Genomic DNA, 18,855 nt, shown 5'->3' with positions numbered 1-18,855 from the left:
AGAGCACTATATGAAGCACAGCTATAGGGAACTATGAACGGTGCAGAGCACTATATGAGGCACAGCTATATAGGGAACAATGAACGGTGCAGAGCACTATATGAGGCACAGCTATAGGGAACTATGAACGGTGCAGAGCACTGTATGGGGCACAGCTATAGGGAACAATGAACGGTGCAGAGCACTATATGGGGCACAGCTATAGGGAACAATGAATGGTGCAGAGCACTATATGAGGCACAGCTATAGGGAACTATGAACGGTGCAGAGCACTATATGAGGCACAGCTATAGGGAACTATGAACGGTGCAGAGCACTATGAGGCACAGCTATAGGGAACTATGAACGGTGCAGAGCACTATATGAGGCACAGCTATAGGGAACAATGAATGGTGCAGAGCACTATATGAGGCACAGCTATAGGGAACTATGAACGGTGCAGAGCACTATATGAGGCACAGCTATAGGGAACCATGAACGGTGCAGAGCAATATATGAGGCACAGCTATAGGGAACTATGAACGGTGCAGAGCACTATATGGGGCACAGCTATAGGGAACAATGAACGGTGCAGAGCACTATATGAGGCACAGCTATAGGGAACTATGAACGGTGCAGAGCACTATATGAGGCACAGCTATAGGGAACAATGAACGGTGCAGAGCACTATATGAGGCACAGCTATAGGGAACTATGAACGGTGCAGAGCACTATATGAGGCACAGCTATAGGGAACTATGAACGGTGCAGAGCACTATATGGGGCACAGCTATAGGGAACAATGAACGGTGCAGAGCACTATATGAAGCACAGCTATAGGGAACTATGAACGGTGCAGAGCACTATATGAGGCACAGCTATATAGGGAACAATGAACGGTGCAGAGCACTATATGAGGCACAGCTATAGGGAACTATGAACGGTGCAGAGCACTGTATGGGGCACAGCTATAGGGAACAATGAACGGTGCAGAGCACTATATGGGGCACAGCTATAGGGAACAATGAATGGTGCAGAGCACTATATGAGGCACAGCTATAGGGAACTATGAACGGTGCAGAGCACTATATGAGGCACAGCTATAGGGAACTATGAACGGTGCAGAGCACTATGAGGCACAGCTATAGGGAACTATGAACGGTGCAGAGCACTATATGAGGCACAGCTATAGGGAACAATGAATGGTGCAGAGCACTATATGAGGCACAGCTATAGGGAACTATGAACGGTGCAGAGCACTATATGAGGCACAGCTATAGGGAACTATGAACGGTGCAGAGCACTATATGAGGCACAGCTATAGGGAACTATGAACGGTGCAGAGCACTATATGGGGCACAGCTATAGGGAACAATGAACGGTGCAGAGCACTATATGAGGCACAGCTATAGGGAACTATGAACGGTGCAGAGCACTATATGAGGCACAGCTATAGGGAACTATGAACGGTACAGAGCACTATATGGGGCACAGCTATAGGGAACAATGAACGGTGCAGAGCACTATATGAGGCACAGCTATAGGGAACTATGAACGGTGCAGAGCACTATATGAGGCACAGCTATAGGGAACTATGAACGGTGCAGAGCACTATATGAGGCACAGCTATAGGGAACAATGAACGGTGCAGAGCACTATATGGGGCACAGCTATAGGGAACAATGAATGGTGTAGAGCACTATATGAGGCACAGCTATAGGGAACTATGAACGGTGCAGAGCACTATATGAGGCACAGCTATAGGGAACAATGAACGGTGCAGAGCACTATATGAGGCACAGCTATAGGGAACTATGAACGGTGCAGAGCACTATATGGGGCACAGCTATAGGGAACTATGAACGGTGCAGAGCACTGTATGGGGCACAGCTATAGGGAACAATGAATGGTGCAGAGCACTATATGAGGCACAGCTATAGGGAACTATGAACGGTGCAGAGCACTATATGAGGCACAGCTATAGGGAACAATGAACGGTGCAGAGCACTATATGGGGCACAGCTATAGGGAACTATGAACGGTGCAGAGCACTGTATGGGGCACAGCTATAGGGAACAATGAATGGTGCAGAGCACTATATGAGGCACAGCTATAGGGAACTATGAACGGTGCAGAGCACTATATGAGGCACAGCTATAGGGAACTATGAACGGTGCAGAGCACTATATGAGGCACAGCTATAGGGAACTATGAACGGTGCAGAGCACTGTATGGGGCACAGCTATAGGGAACAATGAACGGTGCAGAGCACTATATGGGGCACAGCTATAGGGAACAATGAATGGTGCAGAGCACTCTATGGGGCACAGCTATAGGGAAATAATGAACGGTGCAGAGCACTGTATGGGGCACAGCTATAGGGAACAATGAATGGTGCAGAGCACTCTATGGGGCACAGCTATAGGGAAATAATGAACGGTGCAGAGCACTCTATGGGGCACAGCTATAGGGAAATAATGAACGGTGCAGAGCACTGTATGGGGCACAGCTATAGGGACAATCATGAATGGTGCAGAGCACTATGTGGGGCACAGCTATGGGGCAATAATGAACATGCAGAGCACTATATGGCACAGCTATGGGGCAAGAATGATCTATTTTTATTTTTTGAAATTCACCGGTAGCTGCTGCATTTCCACCCTAGGCTTATACTCGAGTCAATAAGTTTTCCCAGTTTTTTGTGGCAAAATTAGGGGGGTCGGCTTATACTCGGGTCGGCTTATACTCGAGTATATACGGTAGTTGTGATTTACGTTGATCATTTTTAGGTTTTATTCTCAACACATTCAACTATGTAATGAATAAAGATTTACAACTGGAATATTTCATTCAGTGATATCTAGGATGTGTGATTTTAGTGTTCCCTTTATTTTTTTAGCAGTGTATATACACACACAGTGGGTATGGAAAGTTTTCAGACCCCTTTAAATTTTTAACTGTTTCATTGCAGCCATTTGGTAAATTAAAAAAAAAAAAAAAAATTTCTCATTAATGTACACTCTGTACCCCCATCTTTGATGCAAGGCTCCGTGGTGAGCCCGCATCAAAGCTGGGACATGTCAGCTGTTTTGAACAGAATCGCGATCTGCCCGCACCTATTAACTAGTTAAATGCCGCTGTCAAACGCAGACAGCGGCATTTAACTACCGCTTCCGGCCGGGCGGCCGGAAATGACGTCATCGCCGACCCCCGTCACATGATCGGGGGTCGGCGATGCGTCAGGATGGTAACCATAGAGGTCCTACAGAGGTCCTCCATTTCTGCTACATAGCAGTGATCAGCAGATCGCTGCTATGTAGCAGAGGCGATCGAGTTGTGCCTGCTTCTAGCCTCCCATGGAGGCTATTGAAGCATGGCAAAATTAAAAAAAAGTTTAAAAATGTGAAAAAAATAAAAAAAATATAAAAGTTTAAATCACCCCCCTTTCGCCCCAATCAAAATAAATCAATAAAAAAAAAATCAAATCTACACATATTTGGTATCGCCGCGCTCAGAATCGCCCGATCTATCAATTAAAAAAAAGCATTATCCTGATCGCTAAACAGCGTAGCGAGAAAAAAATTCAAAACGCCAGAATTACGTTTTTTTGGTCGCCACGACATTGCATTAAAATGCAATAACGGGCGATCAAAAGAACATATCTGCACCAAAATGCTATCATTAAAAACGTCATCTCAGCACGCAAAAAATAAGCCCTCAACCGACCCCAGATCACGAATAATAGAGACGCTATGAGTATCGGAAAATGGCGCAATTTTTTTATTTATTTATTTTTAGCAAAGTTTGGAATTTTTTTTACCACTTAGATAAAAAATAACCTAGTCATGTTAGGTGTCTATGAACTCGTACTGACCTGGAGAATTATAATGGCAGGTCAGTTTTAGCATTTAGTGAACCTAGCAAAAAAGCCAAACATAAAACAAGTGTGGGATTGCATTTTTTTTGCAATTTCACTGCACTTGGATTTTTTTTCCCGTTTTCTAGTACACGACATGCTAAAACCAATGATGTCGTTCAAAAGTACAACTCGTCCCGCAAAAAATAAGCCCTCACATGGCCAAATTGACGGAAAAATAAAAAAGTTATGGCTCTGGGAAGGAGGGGAGTGAAAAACGAACACGGAAAAACGAAAAATCCCAAGGTCATGAAGGGGTTAAAAGAGAAAAACTGAATTATCGCATGGTCATAAGTATTCAGACCCTTTGCTCAGTATTGAGTAGAAGCAGCCTTTTGAGCTAGTACAGCCATGAGTCTTCTTGGGAATGATGCAACAAGTTTTTTATACCTGGATTTGGGGATCCTCTGCCATTTTTCCTTGCAAATCCTCTCCAGTTCCGTCAGGTTGAATGGTGAACGTTGGTGGACAGCCATTTTCAAGTCTCTCCAGAGATGCTCATTTGGGTTTAGGTCAGGGTTCTGGTTGGGCCAGTTATGAACGATCACAGAGTTCTGAAGCCACTCCTTTGTTATTTTAGCTGGGTGCTTAGGGTCATTGTAGTGTTGGAAGGTGAACCTTTGGCCAAGTCTGAGGTCCAGAGCACTCTGGGAGAGGTTTTCATCAAGGTTATCTCTGCACTTGGCCACATGCATGTTTCCTTCAATGGCAAGCCAGTCTTCTTGTCCCTGCAGCTGAAAACCACCCTCATAGCATGATGTTGCCACGTTTCACTGTTGGGATTGTATTGGGCAGGTGATGAACAGTGCCTGGTTTTCTCAACACATACCGCTTAGAATTATCACCAAAAAAGTCTATCTTCATCTCATCAGACCAGAGTATCTTATTTCTCATAGTCTGAGAGTCCTTTTTAGCAAACTCTATGCGGGCTTTCATATGTTTTGCATTGAGGAGAGGCTTCATTCGGGCCACTCTGCCTTAGAGGCCCGACTGGTGGAGGGCTGCAGTGATAGTTGACTTTGTGGAACTATCTCCCTACTGCATCTCTGGAGCTCAGCCACAGTGATCTTGGGGTTCTTCTTTACCTGTCTCACCAAGGCTCCGTTTGGCTGGATGGCCAGGATTAGGAAGACTTTTGGTGGTCCCAAACTTCTTACATTTAAGGATTATAAAGGCCACTGTGCTTTTAGCAATCTTGAGTACTGCAGAAATTCTTTTTTAACCTTGGCCAGATCTGTGCCTTGCCACAATTCTGTCTCTGAGCTCATTGGCCAGTTACTTTGACCTCACAATTCTCATTTGGTCTGACATGCACTGTGAGGCGTCATATAGACAGTTTAATCAAAATTTAATGAAACACAGCTGGACCTGATTCATACCTCTGCCCAATGTTTGCTTGTTTTTTTAATTATTTTCTGTATGATGTCATCCCTTTTTTAATTATGTTTTAAACATGGTTTAATAAAAATTATATTTTTTATGTGATATTCTTTTGGAGGACTCTTGTGTAAGTTTTCCTGATTTTCACGGTCCTCCGTGTTTATGGTGTGGGGCATTTTGTTGGTGTTCTCATGTGATATTTTAGTTTTTATTTTTCTTCTTAGAAGTTCAACTGCCTATGTGACGTCGCGAGTGCCATGGGAAATTTTCCCACGGCGCTGACGTCAGAAAGGTGAAGTGAGTTTATTGGCCTTGAACTTCTTTTCCCTGTCTGACTGCACAGCAAACAGAACATTCTCACGCTATGAAAGGAGTCTGTGTCTTTCAATTAAAGGACTTTTTCTGGGTGTCTGTTTTCTTACAATGAGACTATGGGATTAGTAATGGGGGCGTCTAATTGGCAACCCCCCAACTATCACCCACTTGCAACCACTACAGGGCAAGTGGGAAGAGCGAGGCTAAGTGCAGGACTTGGTGCATCTTAGAACTGCGCCTTTTCTAGGGCAGCTGAGAGCTCATGTTTTTAGCCTGGAGGGGCAGTATCCATGGTCCCTTCCTAGGCTATTAATATCAAACCGAAGCTGTTTGCAAAGCCTTTGTTGGTTATTAATTATAGGGGTACTCCACATCATTTTTTTTAGGATCCCCCATTTTAATAGCCAGTAAAGGCTAAGTATACAGTTCTGAGATGATATTAATAGCCTGGGAAGCTCCATGGGTATTACCCCCTTCCTAGGCTAGAAATATCTGCCCCCAGCACTCAGCTTTCCCTCTTCTTGTGGAAATTGTGCGTGAGGCCATGCCATTTTTTTCCCCCAAAATAATCTTTTAATAATTAAATATATGTACAGTAAGCTGCACACTACTAATTGTATTTGTCACGGACATCTATATATCTACCTATTCTCATTGTATTTACTGTAAGTAATGCATCTTTTCTATCCTGTCGACTCCTGCAGTGATTTTACACTACATGGCAGATGAATTACCGGCTATTCTTCTATGAAATATAAATACTGTACATATATATATATATATATATATATATATGTGTGTGTGTCACTGACATCTATATATCTATTTATTCTATGTGTATATACAGTGGGGCAAAAAAGTATTTAGTCAGTCAGCAATAGTGCAAGTTCCACCACTTAAAAAGATGAGAGGCGTCTGTAATTTACATCATAGGTAGACCTCAACTATGGGAGACAAACTGAGGAAAAAAAATCCAGAAAATCACATTGTCTGTTTTTTTAACATTTTATTTGCATATTATGGTGGAAAATAAGTATTTGGTCAGAAACAAAATTTCATCTCAATACTTTGTAATATATCCTTTGTTGGCAATGACAGAGGTCAAACGTTTTCTGTAAGTTTTCACAAGGTTGCCACACACTGTTGTTGGTATGTTGGCCCATTCCTCCATGCAGATCTCCTCTAGAGCAGTGATGTTTTTGGCTTTTCGCTTGGCAACACGGACTTTAAACTCCCTCCAAAGGTTTTCTATTGGGTTGAGATCTGGAGACTGGCTAGGCCACTCCAGGACCTTGAAATGCTTCTTACAAAGCCACTCCTTCGCTGCCCTGGCGGTGTGCTTTGGATCATTGTCATGTTGAAAGACCCAGCCACGTTTCATCTTCAATGCCCTTGCTGATGGAACGAAGTTTGCACTCAAAATCTCACGATACATGGCCCCATTCATTCTTTCATGTACCCGGATCAGTCGTCCTGGCCCCTTTGCAGAGAAACAGCCCCAAAGCATGATGTTTCCACCACCATGCTTTACAGTAGGTATGGTGTTTGATGGATGCAACTCAGTATTCTTTTTCCTCCAAACACGACAAGTTGTGTTTCTACCAAACAGTTCCAGTTTGGTTTCATCAGACCATAGGACATTCTCCAAAAACTCCTCTGGATCATCCAAATGCTCTCTAGCAAACTTCAGACGGGCCCGGACATGTACTGGCTTAAGCAGTGTGACACGTCTGGCACTGCAGGATCTGAGTCCATGGTGGCATAGTGTGTTACTTATGGTAGGCCTTGTTACATTGGTCCCAGCTCTCTGCAGTTCATTCACTAGGTCCCCCCGCGTGGTTCTGGGATTTTTGCTCACCGTTCTTGTGATCATTCTGACCCCCCGGGGTGGGATTTTGCGTGGAGCCCCAGATCGAGGGAGATTATCAGTGGTCTTGTATGTCTTCCATTTTCTAATTATTGCTCCCACTGTTGATTTCTTCACTCCAAGCTGGTAGGCTATTGCAGATTCAGTCTTCCCAGCCTGGTGCAGGGCTACAATTTTGTTTCTGGTGTCCTTTGACAGCTCTTTGGTCTTCACCATAGTGGAGTTTGGAGTCAGACTGTTTGAGGGTGTGCACAGGTGTCTTTTTATACTGATAACAAGTTTAAACAAGTGCCATTACTACAGGTAATGAGTGGAGGAAAGAGGAGACTCTTAAAGAAGAAGTTACAGGTCTGTGAGAGCCAGAAATCTTGATTGTTTGTTTCTGACCAAATACTTATTTTCCACCATAATATGCAAATAAAATGTTAAAAAAAAACAGACAATGTGATTTTCTGGATTTTTTTTTCTCAGTTTGTCTCCCATAGTTGAGGTCTACCTATGATGTAAATTACAGACGCCTCTCATCTTTTTAAGTGGTGGAACTTGCACTATTGCTGACTGACTAAATACTTTTTTGCCCCACTGTATCTATTCTATCCTAACCTGAACAACAAAGAAATTGGAGCAAACAACCAACGTATAAAAAATATATTAAACTTTATTAAATATCATCACTAAAAGTACATATTCAAACAATATAACAATATGACACACAGAGCAAAGACTAAGGGGTTAATGGTGCACCTTGAGTGATGGCACCCCCTGGACCGGAACACAAAGCCACTATTCCATGTATGAGTAACTCATTGAAACAAAAAGCCATAAAACGCCCAGTGCATTAAATAACATGGGCTGGCTAATGCACTCTCCTAAGTCACGGGTACATAGATCCTTCCTTATAGAACAGTGATCACTTCGCCCCCTGAGGAAGCTGTTGTGAAACGCGCGTAGGGGCGCGTGGGTACCCCCATGGACGGGAGCACGGGTAAGGTCAACGGATGGTCTCGGGTATATTTTACTTTATAGCCACTGTGCTGTTCTATAAGGAAGGATCTATGTACCCGTGACTTAGGAGAGTGCATTAGCCAGCCCATGTTATTTAATGCACTGGGCGTTTTATGGCTTTTTGTTTCAATGAGTTACTCATACATGGAATAGTGGCTTTGTGTTCCGGTCCAGGGGGTGCCATCACTCAAGGTGCACCATTAACCCCTTAGTCTTTGCTCTGTGTGTCATATTGTTATATTGTTTGAATATGTACTTTTAGTGATGATATTTAATAAAGTTTAATATATTTTTTATACGTTGGTTGTTTGCTCCAATTTCTTTGTTGTTCTGATAATTTAGGAGCTCCATACGATACCATTCATCTGGGTTCCGGGTACTTGTTCTGGACCTGCTGTGTGGTATCATAATATGATATCTGTATTTGAGATATTGTTTCTATCTTTTCTATCCTAACCTGTCAGTGTAATTTTACTTTACGTTGCATGAATTGCCGGCTATTTAAATGCAATCGGTGTGTAAAAATCGGACAGCACTCGCACAGTCCTAGTACTGTAATTTTTTTTTTACACCCTTTGACTTCTATTGCGGGATGCCATCTGATTTGCGATTACAATCGCAGCATGCTGTGGCTTTTTTCCAGTCCTATCGTTATCCGATCCGAGCTGGAAAAAAAAACGCAGATGAACACACTGATAGAATAACATTGGTCCGAATTCAATCCGATCTTTTTTTCAGATTGCATTTGTCCAGTTTCATTGCAAGTGGGAATGAGCCCTTACTGCAATCTTTGGGATGCACAATGAAGAAATCAACAGCATGTAAAGAATTGGTTTTATTTATTTTTTACACCGTTCCTCGTGCAGTATAACTGATTAGACGACTTTATTGTTCGGGTCATTGTGATTACAGTTTACATTTTTTTATCACTTTTCTATTCTGATTTTTGGGAGGCAGAATGAACAAAGAAACAGCAATTCAGGATTTTTTTTTGGCATTCCGCTTGTGGTAAAATTGATAAGGCAGCTTTATTCTTTGGGTCAGTACGATTACAGCGATGCCACATTTATATTTTCTTAATGTTCTGGCGCTTTACACAATAAAACCTTTATAGAAAAAAAATATTTTTGCATCGATTTATTCTGAGAGCTATAACTTTTTGATTTTTATGCTGAAGGAGCTGTATGACTGCTTGTTTTTGCGGGACAAGATGACGTTTTCAGGGGTACCATGTTAAATAAATATTTGTAGATTTTATAGCATTTTGTTTGACTTGGATGTCTTTCTGGAGCATAATATTGTATCTTACAGTTATTAGGTTCTTTAGAAGGACGTAGATCTGGGGATTTATTCTGATGGAATATAGGCTGAACAGGATGGACAAATGTCTTTTTTCGGCTTTGCTAACTATGATACTATGGTATGATGATAAAGCATTGCTTTGCCTTTTTTTATGGTGTTCACTGAAGGGGTTAACTAGTGGGACAGTAATATAGGTCCGATCTTTCTGAACGCGGCAATACCAAATGTGTACTTTTGTGTTTTTATGGGTACAATATATTTAGATTTTTTTAAATTATTTTTTAATGTTTTGTTTAACCCCTTAACGACCAGAGGTATTTTTGTGTTTGTTTTTTGCTCCCTTTCTTCCCAGAGTCATAACTTTTTTAATTTTTCGGTCAAAATGGCCATGTGAGGGCTTGTTTTTTGGGGACAAGTTATCCTTAAGAACAATACCATTGGTTTTAACATATCGTGTATGGGAAAAATTTCCAAGTGCAAAAACAAAAATGCTAAAACTGACCTGACATTGATTCTCCAGGTCACCAAGAACTCAGACACCAAACATGTCTAGGTTCTTTGTTATTTAAGTGGTGAAAAAAAATCTAAACTTTTGTAAGAAAAAAAAAAGGCGCCATTTTTCGAGACCTGTAGCGTCTACATTTTTCGTGATTTGGGGATGGGTGAAGGCTTATTTTTTGCATGCCAAGCTGCCATTTTTATAGATACTATTTTGGTGTAGATACGATCTTTTGATCACCCATTATTGCAATGTAGCGACGACCAAAAAAGCCTCCTGACTCACCCCACTTGCCAACGCTGCAGGGCAAGTGGGAAGAGCGAGACTAAATGCCAGAATTGGTGCATCTTAGAGATGCACCATTTCTGGGGCCCCTGAGAGGTGATGTTTTTAGCCTGGAGGGGGGCAGTATCCATGGCCGCTTCCTAGGCTATTAATATCTGCCCGCAGCTGTCTGCATAGCCTTTGCTGGTCATTATAGGGGGACCCTAAGTTATTTTTTTTTTTAGGGTTCCCCATTTTAATAGCCAGTAAAGGCTAATTATACAGCTGTAAGCTGATATTAATACACTAGGAAGCTCCATGGGTATTACCTCCTTCCCAGCCTTTAAACATCTGCCCTCAGCCGTCGGCTTTCCCTCTGCTGGTTACGAAAATTGCGCAGGAGAACACGCCAATGTTTTCCGAAAAATAATCTTTTCTCCAGTCACCTTCCACGACAGTCACCTTGAAGGATGTCTCCCCACCCTAATGGGGGACAGGAAACACAAAAAGGTTAAATAACCCTCCCATTCCTGCTATCTCCAGTGTTTTTCCTGTCCCCCAGTGGAGCATGAAGAGGTTCGTCTCAGGTGGTCGGCGAGTGGAGCCCTTGGAAAAGCCTTACCATGCTGGGCAGCCGAGGTCGGGTGGTTCGCCTCTCCTCCACGTGGCTGCTTCCATCTCCATGGGCCATATGACTCGGGACCTCCTTCCCGCGCCTCCGAGAGGTAAAACGAGACGGTGATGTGCTACCAAGATCCTCCCGAGCTCCCCGGCATCTACCTCCCGGCATGCTGGTGAAGTTCCGGAGTCTGCGCGCACTGGAAGTGACGTCGTCGGCGCACTTCCGGTTCACGTCCTGAGGCCTCCACGCTGGAAAGCACGCGCTCCGGTGCCTTGACTGCTACTAGGGTCATTACTGGGATCCTCCCTATGAACCAAGGGGAGGAGGAGCACACAATTGACACTGGATCTCGATGTCTTCATATCCAGGTTAGGAGCCTCCAGGTAAGACACAGTGTCTCTGTGTGACTGATTAAACATGAGGTGCAAACCTCCGTGGCAGTCCATTCCCAGCCCCCTGAAAAGATGAAAATGGTATCGGTTGAAACTGACTCTGACTCGGGTGAAATTCATACCTCAGGATCAGAGGATATTTGGAAGAATGAGGGTTCCACATCCATCCCTAAACCTGATAGTCTGAGGATATGGAAAAGCTTGTTGTTTCCATAGTGAGAAACACCACAGGGGTTGAGGAAGTGGAGGTAAAGCACTCAGTTCAAGATGAAATGTTTGGAGGGCTGAAACCCAAAGGTAAAAAAGTGTTTCCTATTCATGAAAATGTCCAAAACCTTATTTTCCAGGAGTGGGCTTCTCCAGAGAAGGGACTTAGCATACCCTCAGAATTAAGGAATCGCTTTCCCCTTGAAGGTGACAATTCTATTTGTGAAATCCCTAAAGTGGACGTCCAGGTCCCTCAAGTAACCAAGAAGACGTCTCTCCCTTTCAAGAATTCTTCCCAATTAAAAGATCCTATAAATCGGAAGATAGAAAGCCACCTAAAAAAAGTCCTGGTAATCCTCTACAAATTTGCTCAAAACAAATATAGCTTCTACATGCGTCGCCAGAGCTCTATTTCTCTGGTTTCGTAAGTTGGAAGAACACCTCTCCCTGGGGACCTCCAGAGAGGAGATCCTGGACTCCCTACCCCTTCTCCAAAATGCAACGGGCTTTTTAGCCGATGCCTCAGGAGAATCCGTTCGAGTGGCAGCAAGGTTCTTAGTCCTCTCTAATTCAGCCAGGAGAGCCGTTTGGCGGAAATCGTGGGAGGATGACATCACCTCTAAGACTAAACTCTGTGCCATCCCCTTTCAGGGACACCACGTATTTGGGCCAGTCTTGGATGATATCCTTGAAAAAGCTTCGGATAGGAAAAATCGCTTCCTGAACAGAAAATTGCTAGGAAGAGTATTTTTTTCGTCCCCCTCGTGAACAGTCTTCCCAGAAGTTCAGGGGAAAAGGTAAATCTGGAGCTACCTCAAGGGGGGTAGAAGCAGGAACATCCTTGTCCCTTAACAACAGCAGACCCCTGACAAACAGTGACTCTCCAGTGGGGGGTCGACTTGCATTTTCTCGCCCAATGGCAGTCCATATCCACAAACCAGTGAATCCTCCACACCATACAATTTGGGCTGAAGTTGGAATTCGAGAGTCCCCCTCAGTGTCTGAGAATTACCCTGATACAGTCTCCAGAATTCCTTACTCCTACAAGTACAGGATCTATTGCGAGAAAAAGTTATTTCAAAAGTACCTCAGCATGAGATAGGCAGAGGCCATTATTCTTGCCCTTTCCTAATAAAGAAGCCCTCCGGAAAATGGAGGGTTATTATAAATTTAAAACCCCTGAATCAGTTCATCAAATATCGGAGGTTCAAGATGGAGTCAATCAGAATGGCAATCCCTCTTATCGGACAAGACTGGGTGATGACTACGATAGACCGGAGGGACGCTTACTACCATGTTCCGATCCATCTGGATCACAGGAAGTTCCTCAGGTTCACAGTCTTCCACAACTGGGGGATCACCCATTTCCAGTTCAACGTGCTCCTGTTCGGCATATCCTCAGCACTGAGGGTGTTCTCAAATGTCATGAGGGAAGCAGTAATCTTCATCTGTCTTCAGGGAATATGTGTCGTTCCATATTTAGACAACTTTCTTATCGTCGCTCCATCGATATCTCGGTTGAATCGGGATGTGTCAAGTACACTGGAGATCCTCGAATCCCTACGCTGGATCCCGAATCTTCAGAAGTCAGACCTCCACCCTTCCACAAAGAAAAAATTCCTGGGGATTCTCTTAGACTCAGAAAAGAGGATGTCCTTCCTTCCCGAGGATCATCAGCGCGACCTTCATCAGAGAATCTCCAGATTCAAACAACAAAGGTCACCGACATTAAGAGAGTCCATGTCCATTCTGAGGTCCCTGACTTCGTGTATTTGTGACAGTGTCCTGGGCTCAGGCACATACACAAACCCTCCAATCCCAAGTCCTTCTGTAGTCACGGAAGTATCGGAGTGTCCTGTCCAGGAAAATTCCGCTTCCCGGACACGTGAAGTTGGCCCTCTCATAGTGGTTGAATTGCCTAAACCTGCGGCAGGGGGAGAACTGGGATCAGCTCCCCCTGAAAGTACTTTGTACAGATGCCAGCTGAAAAGGTTGGGGAGCCGTGGTGGAGGAAGCATATTTTCAAGGACTATGGTCCCCGGACATAAGATCCAGATCTTCAAACCTGAGAGAACTGAAGATAGTGAAGGAAGCACTAATAGCCACTTCATCTCTCATCCAAAACCATCATGTTTGTATCTACTCCGACAATGTAACTGCGGTGGCCTACCTCCGACACCAAGGGGACACGAAATATGCCAGCTTAAAACTAATCACGGCAAGGATATTTCTCTGGGCAGAGAAGCACCTGTTGTCCATCTCAGCAGTACATCTGAAGTTCTCAGACAATATCCAGGCGGACTTCCTCAGCAGGAAGGACGTCCATCCAGGAGAATGGTTCCTGAACCAAGCTGTCTTCCTACCCCTGACCTCGAGATGGGGGAACCCAGAGGTCGCATTATTTGCAAATGCTCAAAATGCAAAATCAAAAACATATTTCTCCCTCAGTCCTGCGTACGGAGCTCGGGGGGATAGATGCTTTTGCCCATCCATGGATTTTCAACCTGGCTTACGCCTTCCCACCAATCCCTATGCTGGCAAAGACGCTGCAGAAGATTTGGTTGGACCAGGTCACGATGATCTTAATTGCTCCAATGTGGCCAGGGTGAAGCTGGTCCTGCTCCTTGATGGACATGGCTCAGGACGGTCCCTTACTTCTGCCCCAAAGGACCAACCTCCTTTTTCAGGGTCCCCACTTTACCCAAACCTCAACAGATTGAACCTTGCAGCTTGGCTACTGAAGCCAGCATCCTAAAAGCCAGGGGCTCTCGGACAGGGTAATCCAGACTCTTCAAAGGAACAGAAAACCAGTGACCAATGCCATCTATGGCAAAGTATGGAAGAAGTTCTCTTCCTGGTGTCTTCCCAACGTCCCTGATCCCTTCCACACCAACATTACTCAGGTCCTGGACTTCCTCCAGAAGGGATTAGAGCTAGAGCTTTCCCCAAGCACACTGAGGGTTCAGTTTCGGCCTTTAGTTCCTTTTTTGACCAGGACCTGGCTGGGCACAGGTGGATCAAATGGTTTATAACCTTTGCAAGCAGAATATGTCCTAGACTCCCTAGCCGGGTTCCCCCCTGGGATCTAAATTTAGTGCTCAATAGTCTAACTCAGGTCCCATTTGAACCCTTGTCTATGTTATCTTTAAAAATCCTAAGGGTACCGTCACACAGTGGCATTTTGATCGCTACGACGGCAGGATTCGTGACGTTCCAGCGATATAGTTACGATATCGCAGTGTCTGACACGCTCCTGCGATCAGGGACCCCGCTGAGAATCGTACGTCGTAGCTGATCGTTTGAAACTTTCTTTCGTCGTCTAATGTCCCGCTGTGGCGGCATGATCGCATGGTGTAACAAAGGTGTGCACGATATTGTATACGATGTGCGCATAGTAACCAACGGCTTCTACATCGCACATACGTCATGAAATTATCGCTCCAGCGTCGTACATTGCAAAGTGTGACAGCAGTCTACGACGCTGGAGCGATATTGTTACGATGCTGGAGCGTCACGGATCGTGCCGTCGTAGCTATCAAAATGCCACTGTGTGACGGTACCCTAACTCTTAAGACTGCTTTCCTTGTGGCAATTACCACGGCTAGACGCATAGGAGAATTGCAGGCCCTATCTGTACAAGACCCCTTCCTATCTCTGAACTCTGATAGTATAGTTTTGCATTTGGGTCCCTCCTTTATGCCCAAAGTTGTCTCAGACTTTCATAGGGGCCAGGATATTGTGTTGACCTCATTTTGCCCAAATCCTTCCAATGCGAAGGAAGACATTTTCCAAACTCTGGACGTCCGCAGGGTAGTCCTTCATTACCTGGAACAGTCCAAGGTCTGGAGGATTGACCAAAATCTTTTTATTAAGCTTTCAGGCCAAAATAAAGGAAAGAAAGCAGCTAAAAGCACAATTTCAAACTGGATTAAACAGGCCATCTGCCTTGCATATTCGGTAAAAGATCTCTCTCCTCCGGCCTCGCTAAAGGCTCACTCCACTCTGTCAGTCTCTACATCATGGGCAGCAAGAGGGAACGCTTCATCTGAGCAGATATGCAGAGCCGCCACCTCATCTTTTGTACATATCTTCACCAGACACTATAGACTAAATTTTGACAGGGATCTAACATTCGGCAGACGAGTTCTGCAAGCTGTGGTCCCTCCCTAAAGAAATCAACATTGGTATAACTCCAAGGTGACTGTCATGGAAGGTGACTGGAGAAAATGGAATGTCTTACCGATACTTTGGTTTCTAGGAACCTTCCGCGACAGCACTAATTTCCCTCCCTATCTGATATTCCTATTGAATGATTCCTGCACTTTGGTGGTAACTACACATGCTAGTGTGTCCAGAAAAACACTGGAGATAGCAGGAAGGGGAGAGTTATTTAACCTCTTTGTGTTTCCTGTCCCCCATTAGGGTGGGGAGACATCCTCCAAGGTGACTGTTGTGGAAGATTCCTAGAAACCGAATTACCGATAAGACTAATTCTATTTTATTAAATACATGTCTAGTAATTTGCACACACTGTAATAATTGTGTTTGCCCCTGACATCTCTATATCTACCTATTCAATTTGTACTTACTGTATGTAATCCTTCTCGTCTATCCAGGTGGCTCCTGCATTGATTTTACAGAACACGGCAGATGAATTACATTTTTTTTTCTATCTATCTATCTATCTATCTATCTATCTATCTATCTATCTATCTATCTATCTATCTATCTACAGTACAGACCAAAAGTTTGGACACACCTTCTCATTTAAAGATTTTTCTGTATTTTCATGACTATGAAAATTGTACATTCACACTGAAGGCATCAAAACTATGAATTAACGCATAACGCCTTTTGCTTTGAAAACTGCTTTGCTCACTCTTGGCATTCTCTTGATGAGCTTCAAGAGGTAGTTACCGGGAATGGTTTTCACTTCACAGGTGTGCCGTGTCAGGTGTAATTAACAAGTGGGATTTCTTGCGTTGTAAATGGGGTTGGGACTATCAGTTGTGTTGAGCAGAAGTCTGGTGGATACACAGCTGATAGTCCTACTGAATAGACTGTTAGAATTTGTATTATGGCAAGAAAAAAGCAGCTAAGTTAAGAAAAACGAGTGGCCATCATTACTTTAAGAAATGAAGGTCAGTCAGTCTGAAAAATTAAGAAAACTTTGAAAGTGTCCCCAAGTGCAGTGGGAAAAAAACATCAAGCGCTACAAAGAAACTGGCTCACATGAGGACCGCCCCAGGAAAGGAAGACCAAGAGTCACCTCTGCTTCTGAGGATAAGTTTATCCGAGTCACCAGCCTCAGAAATCGCAGGTTAACAGCAGCTCAAATTAGAGACCAGGTCAATGCCACACAGAGTTCTAGCAGCAGACACATCTCTACAACAACTATTAAGAGGAGACTTTGTGCAGCAGGCCTTCATGGTAAAATAGCTGCTAAGAAACCACTGCTAAGGACAGGCAACAAGCAGAAGAGACTTGTTTGGGCTAAAGAACACAAGGAATGGACATTAGACCAGTGGAAATCTGTGCTTTGGTCTGATGAGTCCAAATTTGAGATCCTTGGTTCCAACCACCGTGTCTTTGTGCGACGCAGAAAAGGTGAACGGATGGACTCTACATGCCTGGTTCCCACTGTGAAGCATGAAGGAGGAGGTGTGATGTTGTGGGGGTGCTTTGCTGTGACACTGTTGGGGATTTATTCAAAATTGAAGGCATACTGAACCAGCATGCTACCACAGCATATTGCCGCGGCATGCTATTCCATCCGATTTGCGTTTAGTTGGACCATCATTTATTTTTCAACAGGTCAATGACCCCAAACACACCACCAGGCTGTGTAAGGGCTATTTGACCAAGAAGGAGAGTGATGGGGTGCTACGCCAGATGACCTGGCCTCCACAGTCACCAGACCTGAACCCAATCGAGATGGTTTGGGGTGAGCTGGGCAGCAGGGTGAAGGAAAAGGGCCAACAAGTGCTAAGTATCTCTGGGAACTCCTTCAAGATTGTTGGAAGACCATTCCCGGTGACTACCTCTTGAAGCTCATCAATAGAATGCCAAAAGTTTGCAAAGCAGTCAAAGAAAAAGGTGGCTACTTTGAAGAACCTAGAATATAAGACATATTTTCAGTTGTTTCACACTTGTTTGTTAAGTATGTAATTCCACATGTGTTAATTCATAGTTTTGATGCCTTCATTGTGAATGTACAATTTTTCGTAGTCATGAAAATGCAGAAAAATCTTTAAATGGGGTGTGTCCAAACTTTTGGTCTGTACTGTATAAAATATATATTAGTGGTGCAGTGACCCATGCTGTGTTTGTGAAACAGGGTCCAGCATGATTGTATGTGTCACAGAGGGAGTCTGCACTGTAAGCAAGTATTGTTGTTCAGGGACCTGTAGTCCCACAAGTATTTGTGTAGCTTTAAAGGGAGGCTTACAGGGTTAGTTGGAGAGCTGGGCAGGACTGACTAACCACACACACCTCCCACCTATGAGGGTGGTTACAGGTACATAATGTGACCAGGGTTTGGGTCACATGTTCAGAGTGTATGGACTGGAATGGTCAGAGTGTGAGGTCCCAGATGGCCTGTGTGTTGGAATGTTGTGGAGTGGACTGGATTCCTGGAAGCACATAGGGAGTCCGTGGACTGAAGGCCTGTTTGTTGGAAGTGCCTGGGTCTGGACTTCCTGAATAGCGCACGGAAAGGCTGTATCTGCAGAGCCTGTGATGGCTACTGTGTTGGGGAAGCTACAGTTCCTTCTGCGGGTCTGGACTATCTGAGGTGCCCTGGTCACCAGGACGGTGATACCAGTTAGGCAGCTTCCCTGGGAACCAGGACTGACAGGAGTCAGTGTGTGGAGCAGGAGCTCCTGTAAGGTAACACCAGATAAAGGGGGTTATGGGCAGATGAGTATCTGCTATTGGAACAGACTGTTGGTGCTTGTTGTGTTCCGTGGATGTTAATGAACTGTTCGGCGAGTTAAAGTGTTATGGACTATGTGTAGGCCTGTGATGTGCAACATGGCCTACGGTGCGGTTTATGATGCCTAAATAAACCAAATTCTGTTTTTGTGAGAAACCGTGCCTTAGTGCTTT

At 44.2% G+C, this 18,855-nt stretch overlaps 1 long non-coding RNA gene across 1 annotated transcript in view; it reads left to right on the top strand.

Annotated features, from left to right (window-relative positions):
* The window catches only part of LOC138664408 (uncharacterized), a 79,903-nt gene that overhangs the window by 12,325 nt on the left and 48,723 nt on the right, over positions 1 to 18,855 (top strand). The window lies entirely within an intron of this gene.

This window comes from Ranitomeya imitator, chromosome 2 (genome assembly GCF_032444005.1).
Source record: "Ranitomeya imitator isolate aRanImi1 chromosome 2, aRanImi1.pri, whole genome shotgun sequence".
Taxonomy (NCBI): domain Eukaryota; kingdom Metazoa; phylum Chordata; class Amphibia; order Anura; family Dendrobatidae; genus Ranitomeya; species Ranitomeya imitator.
Note: the sequence above shows the minus strand (reverse complement) of the source record. Positions and strands in the feature narration are given on the sequence as shown.